The sequence below is a fragment of the Heteronotia binoei genome, chromosome 6 (assembly GCF_032191835.1).
Source record: "Heteronotia binoei isolate CCM8104 ecotype False Entrance Well chromosome 6, APGP_CSIRO_Hbin_v1, whole genome shotgun sequence".
Classification (NCBI taxonomy): domain Eukaryota; kingdom Metazoa; phylum Chordata; class Lepidosauria; order Squamata; family Gekkonidae; genus Heteronotia; species Heteronotia binoei.
The window spans coordinates 37993776-38008456 of NC_083228.1; the positions used below are offsets into that span (position 1 = coordinate 37993776).

At 50.4% G+C, this 14681-nt stretch overlaps 1 protein-coding gene across 1 annotated transcript in view; it reads right to left on the reverse strand.

The window, feature by feature from the left end:
- The window catches only part of LIPA (lipase A, lysosomal acid type), a 118499-nt gene that overhangs the window by 96410 nt on the left and 7408 nt on the right, over positions 1 to 14681 (reverse strand). The window lies entirely within an intron of this gene.

Here is a 14681-nt window from a genome sequence, read left to right on the forward strand (position 1 = left end):
ACTATGGGGGGAAGGGGCTTTAGTGACCCTATCCTATAATTTCTGACTATAGCCTTTTTTCTGTTAACTCCGTCTCTAAAAATCTCAGCAATGCAGTCTATTCCTGTAGAATCATTCACCAATAGAATCACTAGTATTTGCTGAATAAAAATTCCATCAGCCTGTCAAGCATCTATATTCCTCAATAATCAGTCTTTTGTTATTAAATCAAAAGTTGCTTTATTGTAAAAACTCATAAGCTTTACCAAGGACAGAATCCTTGGAAGTAATGAGGTATACATGGGTACATAGTTACTATATAGGATTACTTCAAAGGATAGTATACAGATGCGATTTGAGTCATGGGTTCAAAGGTTACTACATAGTATCTCTTTTATTACTAAGGAATTTAGATTATTAAAAACATCTCCATTTCTCACACTTTTCCTAGACCTGATAAGAACTGTCTGTGTGAATCTTGGGAAGAGGCACCTCACAGCTTTTACCCACCAGGCTATAGCGTAAACATCCTTGGGCTAGATAGATTTACTGCTTGCCCAAACGTTGTAAAAAGGAGGGGGATGGTGGATACTAGTGGCCTGCTTTCTGTCTAAGAAACCATCATGGCTTAGAAATATGTATACTTGACACAGCCCTCCTTATGATCTGGTGCCAATTAAGTAACTGCTTGAAGCACATAATTAATGAAACAAAGTAGTGCACTGATCCTAATCATGAGTTCACATGCTACAAAGGTTTCATGACTGCAGTTGTCAGTCGCTGTTTGCTCAGTAATGCATCAAAAAATTTCCAGCCCTCGTGGCAAGATGTTGTTGAGGTGGAATGGACCCCATCAGTCACCCTTTGTATATACAAAGCAATCATAATATTTCAGAATTTGGTCTGTATTTAACTGCATGCCCTTCCTTCCCTGTCAGTCTTTCTTCTGTTTTCTGTTATCCTATTTTTGGTCAAGAGAAACCTGGCATCCTGAACTACCCCAAAAAATTAAACCAAAAGTTTGCAAAACTTAAACTTTTGGTTTAATTTTTTTCATGATGTAATTTACTCTCTTACTAGGAATAAGGCCCTTTGTGAAAATAAATACAACAGACTTTAGAAAGAGGTTCTGGGCAAGTGCCCCAGTCTTGGGCACTCAGGGTCAATTTACTGTAGCATCATTGCATGACAACGATCATGCAGATGATAATAGAATAAGCACTTCAAGGTGACCATTTTCTGTAGGGGAAGTGATCTGACTTCCGCTTTACATTTCCTCCACCGCAGCCTTTACCTAAAAAAAGGACAATCTTTCTCTACAGTGTGGGCCAAAGCAGGAGAGAAGTGACCTCAGCAGAGTATAATGACACAGAGTCCATCCTGCAAAGCAGCCATTTTCTCTGGGGAGCCGATCTCTGCCATCTGGAGAGCAGTTGTAATTCTGAATGATCTCCAGCCCTCACCTGGAGAGTGGCAACAGTGGCTCCCCAAGAGGAAGTGGCTGGTTTGGAGGGTGGCGTCTATGGCATTGCACCTGAGGTCCCAGCCCTTCTCAAATCCACCCTCTCCAGGCTCCACCCTTCAAATCTCCAGGAATTTCCCAACATGGAGTTGGCAACCCTATTTCCTTCCCTGCCAACCATCAACCTACCTTTATATGCCCCTTTGACTTCAGTTTTTCATTTCTTCCCCTCTCCCTGCAGCCTCTACCTAGGAAAAGTACAGTCTTTCTCTGCAGTGAAGACCAAAGCAGCTAACATTATTCTTTCTTCTCCTTTTGATCTGCACAATGATCTGATCTGCATTATTCTCCTCTCCCCATTTGATCTGTGATGTAGGTTAGGCTCAAAATCTGTGACTGGTCCAAAATCACCCAGTCAGCTTCCACAGCAAGAACCTGGGTCTGGCAGACCTTGCTCTGAAAAGCTAACTGCTACGTAACACTTGGTATCACAACTGAACTCCAGACCACAGATCTCTTTCCCCATTCTGGAGGAAATAACTGCTGTGGAGGGTGGACTCTATGGCATTATATTCAGCTGAGGCCTCTCCCTAGCCAAACTCTGGCTTCCTTAGACTCCACCAAAAAATGTTCTTGAATTTTCCAACCTGGAGCTGGCAACACTAGTCAATACTGGCCCTAATGAGTTGTCTGTCAAAGGCCAAAATAGGCCTGGAAAGGGCATCCTCCCCCTGCCTTTTACTAACAGAACCAAGCTTGGCTGTCTTTTATTGATAGAACCAAGCTTGGTTGCTTAGCAACAGCCACTGTCTAGTAGCTTCCCTGGTGCCCACTTCTCTTCTGTCCTGGAGCTGGAGGACAGGGTTGCTCTTTGATTGACACACAACTCAGCCAAAGGGAGGGTAGGTGAGTTGTCACCAGTACAGTTTGGCTTTTATATCCATAGGATGCAACATAAATAACAAGTTGCATTTAGCAAACTGTATAAATATAACTATTAGCATGGGTCCCTAGAGTAAAAATCATGAACTACTTTCCTAATATATTTAATACTGTATACAAAATGGAAAAATCAGGCCTTACACTTTTGATAGACATCTGTGTCCCTGCAGTTCAAATCAGTTCTTGGTAGACTGACCAGAGGGTAGGGTCGTAGATGGACTGTAGGTATGTGTGTTGCCAGGATCTTCAAAGAGCAATTCTGCAGAATCAGCTGCTGCTCCTCTTTCTTGTGCTCTTGAAGGCAGCCAGGACTGAACCCATGAACCCATTGCAGGGCAAGGACATCATACCAGACTGCTGTTGCTCTGACCAGGGAACTGGATCACACTAATATGCTACTCCCATGCCACCAAAACATTGACTGGTCACTATGATAGTGTGGGCATTGAACTGGTTTTGATCTTGGGGGGAAAGCTAACCTTGGGGGAAGGCTAAACCCTTGGCCTGAGGGCCCCCATAATGGGTCTTGAGGGTTAAGCTGTCTGGCAACATGCCCTGCTTGGGGAGCTGTTCCCCAGCTCTGGCCCCCAGGTGGCAAGGGAATTGCCTGAATGGAACCTCTGGACTTGCAGTCCTCACACAGTTTTCCTCCAGCAAGTGAGCTGGAGTGAGGGTTGGTGTCATTGGCTGGTAAACGGGTTGCCCAGTGCTGGATCAGGGCTCAATGGGGGAGGGATGGTGGCTCAGTGGCAGAGCATCTGCTTGGGAAGCAGACGGTCCCAGGTCCAATCCCTGGCATCTCCGCTAAAAAAGGGTCCAGGCAAAATAGGCATGAAAAACCTCAGCTTGAGACCCCAGAGAGCTGCTGCCAGTCTGAGTAGACAATACTGACTTTGATGGACCGAGGGTCTGATTCAGTATAAGGCAGCTTCATATGTTCATATGTAATGCTGCACCAAAAGCTCCTGTGGTTGTATGTAATAAAAGCTGCGGCCTATTTTTTCTCCAGCAAGGTGTCTGTGTTTTATCCTTCCTGTCCCCTAGTTCCCTTCCTTGCCCCTGGGACTGCAATATGTAATTCCTATGCCGCTGAAACACTGAGTGGTCACTACTGGCATATGTGGACCTGAGGTTCATCGGAACAGCATGTGGCACAGAGTACATGGGAAGCCATGGGTGCATAGCCTGCTAAGAATGCTTTACAGTATAATTGTGTGGGAGCACATTGGAGGAAGTTGTGCTGTGCCAGTCCTCAGAGAGCTGCCATCTGCCAGAAGGAGAAGGAGAAGGAGAAGGAGGAGAAGGAGAAGGAGAAGGAGAAGAAGAAGAAAGTGGATTTATACCCTGCCCTCCACTCTGAATCTCAGAGTTTCAGAGCAGCTTACAATCTCCTTTACCTTCTTCCCCTACAACAGACACCCTGTGAGGTGGGTGGGGCTGAGAGAGCTCTCACAGAAGCTACCCTTTCAAGGACAACTCTGCAAGAGCTATGGCTGACCTAAGGCCATTCCAACAGCTGCAAGTGGAGGAGTGGGGAATCAAACCCAGTTCTCCCAGATAAGAGTCTGTGCACGTAACCACTACACCAAACTGGTTCTCCCAGTCTCCTCCATTGCATTATGTTACCTGTCAGCAGGGATGGAATTCTAGCAGGAGCTCCTTTGCATATTAGGCCACACGCCCCTGATGTACCCAATCCTCCAAGAGCTTACAAGGTTCTTTTTTGTAAGCTCTTGGAGAATTGGCTACATGAGGGGTGTGTGGCCTAATATGCAAAGGAGCTCCTGCTAGAATTCCACTCCTGCCTGTCAGCCTTGACTTTTTTGGGGGGTGGGGGGAGGTTTCCCATCCTGTGCAAGCTCCAGCTCATCTAGTTGTCCATTTCAGCCTTCACACTTACCACACAGGGTTCTATCTCCATCAGAAGTGTTTGTAAGGACTTATGATCCTGCTGTCTCCCTCCTGATGCAGAACAGATGGCCAAGGTTGAGGGGAGGATGACCTTGAAGATGTGTGTGCCAAGCTCCCATGATCATGCCTTGATTCATCTAGAATGAACTAGAAAGGAGGGAGGGACAGGTATTCCAATATTTCTGCTATGTATGTGCCTTAAAGTATGTACCGTATTTTTCACACCATAAGGCACTCCGGAGGATAGGACGCACCTTCCTCCCGGGGGGCGATCCTCTGCCTCTGCCTCTGATCCGGCGCTTCCCCCGTGCCTGCCTGCCTGGCTCCATCTTTTTCAGGCAAGTGCTGGGATCGTTCCATGTGGCCCCACCGCAAACCCAGCACTTCGCAAGCGCCGGCTGCGGAGGGGGCAGCGTGCTTCCACCTTGCCTGTGTGCCTAGCTTCAGCTGTGATGTTTAAAGCAAGCGCTGGGATCACTCCCTCCGCCCTCCGATCCCAGCGCTTGCTTTAAACATCACAGCTGAAGCCAGGCACACAGGCAAGGAGGAAGCACCCGCCCCCTCCGCAAACCCAGCGCTTTGTGCGTGCCGGCTGTGGAGAGGGCAGCGTGCTTCCTCCTTGCCTGTGTGCCTGGCTTCAGCTGTGATGTTTAAAGCAAGCGCTGGGATCGGAGGGCGGAGGGAGCGATCCCAGCGCTTGCTTTAAACATCACAGCTGAAGCTAGGCACACGGGCAAGGAGGAAGCACACTGCCCTCTCCGCAGCCGGCTCTTGCGAAATGTTGGGTTTGCGGTGGGGCCATGTGGAGCGATCCCAGTGCTTGCCTGAAGAAGATGGAGCCAGGCAGGCAGGCGTGGGGAAGTGCCGGATCGGAGGAAGAGGCAGCAGATCGCCCCCCCCGGAAGGTACGTACCTTCGGACCATAAGACGCACACACTTTCCCCCCCACTTTTTGGGGGGGGAAGGCGTCTTATGGTCCGAAAAATACGGTACTTCCTGCCGGCTCATTGGAGCCAGGAAGGCAGAGCTTGGGGACTGTATAACAATGGGTAGTGGGATCCAAAGACCTGCCGCCCTACACCAATCACAGACCCCTGCCAGTTTGAATGAACCAATGGCAAGCTAGCACGGGAGATTAGAGTTGTATATAGGTTTGGCCCACAGGCCCTTAGTCAGTCTTTTGCGGAAGCAGCCATCACCATGCTGCCCCTAATAAAGATTTGTCCTCACTATGATCTCGTCTCTGTAATGCTTTAAACTCACCATATAATAATTTCTAATTCCAGAAACACAGAGAGCACAACTGTGACCTAATGCAAACATTTATTATCACATGAAAATATGTTCTGTGGATGAATGTGTGGCTATGCATGGAGGTGGGATGTATGGTGTCAACCCATCCCCCCTTTCCATTTTTTTTATAAGCGAAGAATAAGGCTGCATTCAAGAAGGAGGCATACAAGGAGAGCAAAAGGTACTGTGTGATGAAACCTAAGTATACAGAGGTGGTGCCACAGCAATGCCTGTACCAAAGTGGTTGCCTCTATGCTCTTTCAAAGCTGATGAGTATGGGGGATGTAATTTCAAGCATGAAAGGAGTGGTTGGGAAGAAGGTGGAACTGGATTGATCTTTGAGGCCAAGGGAAGAAACAATGAAGGCACGTTGATAGCGGCTGTGAGAAGAGAAGATCCACGCCAATCCACACCAGCCCTCTCCTTTTTATATGTGATTGTCAAAGACCACATTGTCACACCCTTGTAGCCCTGAAGTGTACTTGTTTGTCCTTTTCTCTTGAGTACCACAGAATAATTTCAAGCAGAAAGAGAACATGGCCTTCATTCACCGTACGCATCCCCTCCGTTCTGTGTGAGGCGGATGAAGGTCACAGGATGGGGAACATTAACGTTGTGTAATGTCTGCGGGGGTGAGGATGTTTATGAAAGTGGGAGGGGCAACTCCTCTGATGCCATCTGGAGACTGCCAGTGTTTGTACACAAAAATGCAAGGAGCGCTGTCAGTGCAAAATGTCTGCACCCAGTTTGTCAAACTGGCTTGGAAGGTGCATGTCCTCTTTGAGAAAGCACGGTTACATCTTCCGTGACAAATTGGCCAGGGTGTATAAAGCCGCCACCACCAGAAGTTTCAGTTACAGCCAAGAGTATGACATCAAACTGACCAGCATGACGTTACCTTATGGAAGGAGGGTGCCAGTTGCTCAGTGCACATCAGCTCTGTGGCAGCACTTCTTCATAGCTGAAGCTGCAAACATTGCTTCCAACAAGGATTGCAGAACGTGAAGGGAGGATTATTGCAGTTACTAATTTACATACACTGGCAGATGTAGGTGATGATAACAACAAAAGTATTGTTTACATTTACTATTACATCTTAGCTTCTGAAAGTAAATAAAGAAGACGCAGACTGAAGGATATTCTCGCCCTGACCAGGAGCAGAGCGAAGCATGTTGTGGGCGTGTTTCTGCCACCCCAGGGCTGCTGCATACAATATCTTGAGCATGGGGTGTTTCCAAGGAAGAGCTGGTAGATCATTTTTTAGGAAAGGCTGTGGTGGCTGGAAGGAGTACAAGCTGCCTCCTTGGAGATGAGGCACTGAAATCCTGAGCTAGGTGGGCACTTCTTGCCCAGCTCTTTGCAGAGATCGCCCCTGTGGGGAAGAGGCTGGTGCTCTGGAAATTGCATCATTATAAACAGTGACCTGTGGAGACTGCGCAAGCTCCAAGAATTTATCTGTGGTGCAGTCGCCGTCAAGACCCAGCCTATTGCAGATCTCTCAAGCAGCAGGGAATTGTGGACGAAATTGCACAGGACCTGGAGAGCCATCCAATCAGCGACCGTAAGTTTCAGAAACACATAATTGTAATAGCATGTTAAGTCTCTAGGGGGGAAAGCACCTTTGAACTTGTGTTCAGCCATAAACAACTTATCCGTTTCCTTTAAGGTTTAATCTTTTCATTTTATTTATTAACTTCCTTGACTGATAGTCTTAAACTCAACATAAAACAAGACATAGAATAACAGAACTACAAAATAAAATTACATAACAGAATACAAAATAATTTGAAACCAATATAGATTAAATAAAGAGGAAGAAAAGCCAGTAGTTTTAGGTTTAATTGTGTCATGGGTGAGAGTAGTTATTCAGATGTTCCAGACTGGGGTCTCTGGTTTTCTAGGTAGGAACTTGAGTTAGAATAAAATTAACTGAGGAACCCTGAGTACTTGAACTTGGCTCTTGGTTCTGACACAAGAGTTATGTAACACATCAAGGAAGTCTAAAGTGTAACATTCTGTTAGATGCATTTTCTTTAAGTAAAACTAATGAATTTGCAAATACCACTCCGATTTTCCCTACTTAAACTCCTAGTTGCCAGGCCAGCCCTGTCCTTCAGACCAACCAGATGTCATACAGCGCCATATTAACTTCCTGGAATATCCTCCAGCCTTTGAGGATGGAGGATGCCTGCCTGTAACCTGTTCATACACTGGAGTCTTCAATATGGAAACAGAACACATTGAGGGCTAGGGTTGCCAACCTTCAGGTGGGGCCTGGAGATCTCCCAAATAGGGTGGCCAGACCGTCCCGGTCTCCCGGGACTTTCCCGGTTCTGGCCCCCAATTCCCGGCTCCCGGGCTGGGTATACCGGGACCATTAAGAGGTCCCGGTTTAGCCAGCCAGAGAGCCGGGGGCCGCGCGCCCGGGCGGGGAAGGCGGCGAGTGAGGGAGGGAGCGACCCTGCGCGTGCGCAGATCGCTCTGCGCACGCACAGGGACGCTCCCTCCCTCCCTCGCCGCTTTCCCCGCCCGCGCACGGGGCCCAGCGGTGGCGGCGGAGGCCCGGGAGGGCGTCGGAAAGGCCCGCGGGGGTCGCTGGAGGCCCTCCAGCGACCCCCGCGGGCCTTCCCGAGGCTTCCCGGGCCTTGGAACGCCCACCCCCCGTCCTTCCCCGCCCGGGAGGGCATCGGAAAGGCCCGCGGGGGTTGCTGGAGGCCCTCCAGCGACCCCCGCGGGCCTTTCCGATGCCCTCCCGGGCCTTGGAACGCCCACCCCCCGTCCTTCCCCGCCCGGGAGGGCATCGGAAAGGCCCGCGGGGGTCGCTGGAGGCCCTCCAGCGACCCCCGCGGGCCTTTCCGAGGCTTCCCAGGCCTTGGAATGCCCACCCCCCGTCCTTCCCCGCCCGGGAGGGCATCGGAAAGGCCCGCGGGGGTCGCTGGAGGCCCTCCAGCGACCCCTGCGGGCCTTCCCGAGCCTTCCCGGGCCTTGGAACGCCCACCCCCCGTCCTTCCCCGCCCGGGAGGGCATCGGAAAGGCCCGCGGGGTCGCTGGAGGCCCTCCAGCGACCCCCGCGGGCCTTTCCGAGGCTTCCCGGGCCTTGGAACGCCCACCCCCCGTCCTTCCCCGCCCGGGAGGGCATCGGAAAGGCCCGCGGGGGTCGCTGGAGGCCCTCCAGTGACCCCCGCGGGCCTTCCCGAGGCTTCCCGGGCCTTGGAACGCCCACCCCCCGTCCTTCCCCGCCCGGAAGGGCGTCGGAAAGGCCCGCGGGGGTCGCTGGAGGCCCTCCAGCGACCCCCGCGGGCCTTTCCGAGGCTTCCCGGGCCTTGGAACGCCCACCCCCCGTCCTTCCCCGCCCGGGAGGGCATCGGAATGCCCGCGGGGGTCGCTGGAGGCCCTCCAGCGACCCCCGCGGGCCTTCCCGAGGCTTCCCCGGCCTCACAACCCCCACCCCCCATCCTTCCCCGCCCGGGAGGGCGTCGGAAAGGCCCGCGGGGGTCGCTGGAGGCCCTCCAGCGACCCCCGCGGGCCTTTCCGATGCCCTCCCGGGCCTCTAGCATTCCCCCCCTTCTCCTCCGCCCGGGGGGGGCGTCGGAAAGGCCCGCGGTGGTCGCTGGAGGCCCTCCAGCGACCACCGCGGGCCTTTCCGACGCCCTCCCGGGCCTCTAGCATTCCCCCCCCCCGTTCTCCTCCGCCGGGGGGGGGGCGTCGGAAAGGCCTCTCCGCCGCCGCCGCCGGACTAGCCGCAGGTAAGGGGGCCGGGGGGGGGGCTGGCGGGAGGGGGTGGCCTTCCTTCCTTCACTCCCTCCTTTCTTCCTTCCTTCCTTCCTTCCTTCCCTCCCTCCTTTCTTCCTTTCTTCCTTCCCTCCTTTCTTTCTTCCTTCCTTCCTTCCCTCCTTCCTTCCTTTCTTCCTTCCTTCCCTCCTTCCTTCCTTCCTTCCTCCCTCCCTCCCTCCCTCCCTCCCTTCCTTCCTTCCTTCCTTCCTTCCTTCCTTCCTTCCTTCCTTCCTTCCTTCCTTCCTTCCTTCCTTCCTTCCTTCCTTCCTTTCTCCCTTCCTTCCTTCCCTCCCTCCCTCCCTCCCTCCTTATGTTCTTATGTGACGCAGAGTGTTGGACTGGAGGGGCCACTGGCCTGATCCAACAGGGCTTCTCTTATGTTCTTATGTGACCCAGAGTGTTGGACTGGATGGGCCACTGGCCTGATCCAACAGGGCTTCTCTTATGTTCTTATGTGACCCAGAGTGTTGGACTGGATGGGCCACTGGCCTGATCCAACAGGGCTTCTCTTATGTTCTTATGTGACCCAGAGTGTTGGACTGGATGGGCCACTGGCCTGATCCAACAGGGCTTCTCTTATGTTCTTATGTGACGCAGAGTGTTGGACTGGATGGGCCACTGGCCTGATCCAACAGGGCTTCTCTTATGTTCTTATGTGACCCAGAGTGTTGGACTGGATGGGCCACTGGCCTGATCCAACAGGGCTTCTCTTATGTTCTTATGTGACGCAGAGTGTTGGACTGGATGGGCCACTGGCCTGATCCAACAGGGCTTCTCTTATGTTCTTATGTGACGCAGAGTGTTGGACTGGATGGGCCACTGGCCTGATCCAACAGGGCTTCTCTTATGTTCTTATGTGACCCAGAGTGTTGGACTGGATGGGCCACTGGCCTGATCCAACAGGGCTTCTCTTATGTTCTTATGTGACGCAGAGTGTTGGACTGGATGGGCCACTGGCCTGATCCAACAGGGCTTCTCTTATGTTCTTATGTGACGCAGAGTGTTGGACTGGATGGGCCACTGGCCTGATCCAACAGGGCTTCTCTTATGTTCTTATGTGACGCAGAGTGTTGGACTGGATGGGCCACTGGCCTGATCCAACAGGGCTTCTCTTATGTTCTTATGTGACGCAGAGTGTTGGACTGGATGGGCCACTTGCCTGATCCAACAGGGCTTCTCTTATGTTGTTATGTGACGCAGAGTGTTGGACTGGATGGGCCACTGGCCTGATCCAACAGGGCTTCTCTTATGTGACAATACTGACTTTGGTGGACCCAAGCACTGATTCAGTGTAAGGGAGCTTTGTGTTTGTGACTGGAGTAGACAATACTGACTTTGGTAGACCCAAGCACTGATTCAGTGTAAGGGAGCTTTGTGTTTGTGTCTTCTAGTGCAATTTTGTTCTCAGATCCTGTATTTACTTCATCAGTATATGGGATAAGGCACTTTCTCAACTGTGCTGCATAATGCAGCCTATTTATTTTGTCCTGTTGGCTCTATCTGCGCCACCTTCATCACTTTCGGGGTGTGGATCCCCCAGTGGGGTGGTCTCCCGACTCCCTCCGCCGGCTGTTTCTGATAGCCCTGCGCCCCCTCTTTCATTTGATATGTGTCCCGTGCGGGTGCCACCCTCCCGCCGGGAGATGCCGCAAAATGAGCCCCCTTGAGGCTTATGGCGGCAGGGCTCGGGGGAAGCGAGCTAGACTGCTGTTCTTTTGAGGGGTTATAGAGTGTTTCGAGCCCGTCCCTGTGGCATCGGTCCCATCATTGTGGGGCCCAGGGGGCCGGCGCAGCGGCACGCTGAAGCAGCCTGTCGGTCACTTCCAGGTTCCTGTCCTGCATCTCGACCGGTGTTATTAGTGACAGGCTGCTTCAAATGTTGTTCAAATGTTTTAGTGTTTTATCATTTTAAATGTGTTTTTAATTGTTCAAATGTTTTAATGATTTAGTAAGTTCACTTGGGGACCCTGATCAGGTGGAAAGGTAGCATAATCATGTGATAGATAGATAGATAGATAGATAGATAGATAGATAGATAGATAGATAGATAGATAGACAGACAGACAGACAGACAGACAGACAGACAGACAGACAGACAGACAGACAGATAGATAGATAGATAGATAGATAGATAGATAGATAGATAGATAGATAGATAGATAGATAGATAGATAGATAGATAGATAGATAGATAGATAGATGGACGGAGGGAGGGAGGGAGGGAGGGAGGGAGGGAGGGAGAGAGAGAGAGAGAGAGAGAGAGAGAGAGAGAGAAAGAGAGAAAGAGAGAAAGAGAGAAAGAGAGAAAGAGAGAAAGAGAGAGAGAAAGAAAGAAAGAAAGAAAGAAAGAAAGAAAGAAAGAAAGAAAGAAAGAAAGAAAGAAAGAAAGAAAGAAAGAAAGAAAGAAAGAAAGAAAGAAAGAAAGAAAGAAAGAAATGACATCTCACTGAGTTGTCTTCCCTCCCCAGTAAGGTTGCCAGTTCCAGATTGGGAAGCTCCTGGACATTTGGAGGTGGAATCTGGGGAGGACAGGGACCTCAGGGGGGTGGAATGCCCTACAGTCTACCCTCCAAAGTATCTATTTTCTCCAGGGTCACTGATCTCTGTAAGTCTGCAGAGGAGCTGTAATTCCAGGGGATCCCCAGGTCCCACCTGGAGGCTGGCATTCCTACTCCCCAAACCCTGCTCTCCCTAGGATCCACATCCAAATCTCCAGGAATTTCCAAACCCAAAGCTGGCCAAGTAATTGAGGCAAAGTCATGTCTTTGAACTCTTTGTTTCCTGAAGCTGCTGAGCTGTAAGTATGTCTCCTAGAGTTGCCAGGCTCAAAGTGGGGCCTGGACATCCTTTGTAATTGCACCTCATCTTCATGCTACAGAAATCAGTTCAGTTGGAGAAAATGGATGCTTTGGAGGGCGAACTTTATGCCATTATACCCAACTGAGGTCCCTTCCCAAGCTCTGCCCCCAAATCCCCAAGAATTAGTTGGCAGCCTTAATCTGTTCCCTTCATTGTTAAGTTTTCTTATGATCCTTTGAAGGGAGACTTTGTCAAACAATATGTAAAAGTGAAAGTGCATGATGACTAAAATAGAGTGAGGCTTCTGGGCACATACACGGGTTGGTCAGTTTCCTTGTCTGGTGGCAGGTCCTAAGGCACCATGGAGTCAGCGGTGGCTCTAGAGCACCAATGCACGGCCAGCTCCCTAGGTAAGGCACCCCGCCCCTGGCAAGGGCGAGTACAGCGGCTGCATAGCACAACAGCTGCGTCTTAGAGTGCATGCCGCCCAGGCTGCCGTAGCTCCGCCTCCAGCATCTGATGCATGAGGCGGAGCAACAGTAGCTTGGTAGCATGCTCGGTGCAGGCGCCCTGCTGTGCCTTGGCTGTGTTCGGTTATTTCCCTCACCACAGAGGTGAGGGCAGGCACCTAACCCTAACCAACACCCTCCCCGGGGCCACACCCCAGGTAGCTGCCTAGGGCTGCCTAGTGGACAGGCTGCCCCTGTATGGAGTGCTATTCTAGAGCACACTCAACATAGCCACCACTGGAAAAGGAAGGCTGAAAAGCTCCTGGCGTTAGGGTTGCCAGGAGAATGGAAAAAAACCTGGAGACCTTGGGGGTGGATCCAGGAGAGGGCGGGGTTTGGGGAGAGGAGGGGCCTCAGCATGGTACCATGCCACAGAATCTCCCCTTCAAAGCAGCCATTTTCTCCAGGGGAGTTGATCTCTGCCAGTTGGAGATCAGTTGTAAAAGTGGGAGATCTCCAGGCCTCACCTGGATGCTAACAACCCCACCTGGTATGCATACATGCAGCATTTAGGATCCTGGTCAACATCTAGGGGATTACTCCTTTTATCAATCAGGGGGAAAAATTAAAAATATTGCGTAAGTCAGCCAGCTAAGCATTGTGCATACAGCCTATTGTTATTGTACTGATCAGCATTCCAGATTGTTGGCACACTTATACAACTGGTTTATCTCTGCTTATTTCAAATATGACCTTCACTTTGGTTCTGCTTATTAAAGGTAATGCATATGTATTTGGGAAGCTGATATATCAGCAAATAATTTCTATCATGGGAGCTTGATCATGTGAGATATGGTTTGTGCATGGTAGCTACAGTTGCAGCACATCTGTGAGGGAAGGGAAAGCTACTTTCTATGAAAAGGATACTTTCCAAGAAAAGGAGAGCCCTCTGCCTTGTTTTCCTACATCCACTGTTATCAAGGTAGCCTGTTCAGATTTGCATAAAGTTGCACACTGTAGATACTGTATTTCTCCAGGGCTTGCTCCTAGGCTTAATAGAAACTGCTAGCCCTTTCCCCCCCAGATTTACCCACCAGAAACAAATACTTTCTACCTTAGGACATAACCAGAAACCACTGTGCTTCATTCCAGAAAGGCTAGAAAGGCTTTGATGCAGTTCCATGCTTGTTCTTATAGGGTTGCTAGCCCCATAGGGCTTTAGCTCGGGGTTGGAAAATACCTGGAGATTATGGGAGTGGAGTCTGGGGAGGGAGGGGAGGGATTTCGATGATGTATAATTCTGCAGGGTCCACCTTCCAAAGTGGTCATTTTCTCCAGGGCAACCAAATCTCTGTTGCCTGGAGATCAATTGTAATAGCAGGAGATATCCAGCCATCACCTGGAGGCTATCAAAACACCCTTGGATATCTGTGCAATGAACTCAAGTACATACAACGTTTCATTTATAGTCACACATACAATTTCCATCAAACTCATTACATGAAAACGGTCATTAAAGCAGCATGTTGAACTTCATGTAACATGCCATAAATTTCCACTGACAACTCTAATGATGACAAGGCTCAGTTTCACACTGGGAACCAGCTCCACATAGCAAAGCAATGTAAATTACACTGAATGTAATGTACTGAGAACCGAGACAGTTTGAAGGCAACATTCTTTATTGTGAGCACATTACAAGAGAGGGGGCACGCGGGCCGGGCCCCGTTTATATACATTGCCCGGAACTGCCCCCTGGTTTGACCAGGCCAATCCTGGTCCATCCAAACTTCCCGCCACAGGCTTGGTGGGCGGGGTGAATGGTGAGCTACATCCGGGGACCCAGGGGTCGCCTTCTGTAGGGCTCACCATGCGGTACCCTCTAAAGTCAATACATAACACTGAAGTATAGTGAAAAAATCCCAAGTATGCAGAACTATTCAAAGCAACTTGGTAGGTTTGCAAAATACATTCCAGATATTTGTATGCTTCAACAGAGAATCCCTCTTCTTCTGGCCACCGGACTTTAATGGAACCTGTGCTCACAACAATTCTTTGTGGGAAAACTCAAT